The sequence below is a fragment of the Siphateles boraxobius genome, unplaced genomic scaffold (assembly GCF_051911475.1).
Source record: "Siphateles boraxobius isolate OS27281-9 unplaced genomic scaffold, OSU_SipBor_1 204, whole genome shotgun sequence".
In the NCBI taxonomy this organism is placed as follows: Eukaryota; Metazoa; Chordata; class Actinopteri; order Cypriniformes; family Leuciscidae; genus Siphateles; species Siphateles boraxobius.
In genome coordinates, this window is record NW_027508816.1 from 4,320,001 (window position 1) to 4,320,683 (window position 683).

Genomic DNA, 683 nt, shown 5'->3' on the forward strand with positions numbered 1-683 from the left:
GGTCGAATGAAATGCTAGTTCTTGCTTCAATACCTATAAATTCTTATTGCATTTACTTCCCTTGCCTTTTGCCAAATTAGAAATAAATATATAAAAATTTTAAGAGACATAAATGCAATTGAACACTTGGTCATAACTGTATTAAATTAAAATACTAAACAAAATATTTCGTTCATTCATTAAACACGCTGTCCACCTTCTCCTGCGTGCCCAGAGTCTCCCACAGCCAGGGGGCGCTAGACTGAGCCGGTCAGGGAGGAGATGAGGAACTGGTGGTGCTATAATTAAATGGATCATTGCTTGGAGAAGCAAATTCAAATCCTTGATCCTGAGGAGAAGAAAAAAAAGGTTCAATGTACCCAAGGGTCTCTGATTTCATGACTTCACATCATTTGCTGCATCAGTGCATGAAACGTGAAGAAACTGGACGTTCAACAGACAAATGACATCCAGTCTCCTGATGCTCTTTGTCTGAAAAAAATAAAAGTGTGATTCAAAAACAAATATGGATTAAAACATGAAAAGGGACTGAATGTCAATGAATTTTTTTTTTGCATACTCTTTGTGCTCATGTGGGACAAAGAATTGACCCATGATGTATTCGAGGCCTTGTTGTATAAAACCTGCTGCTTATTAAACATGCTTTCCTCTTTCCGCGCCAGCCAAGCCTGTATAAAACATAT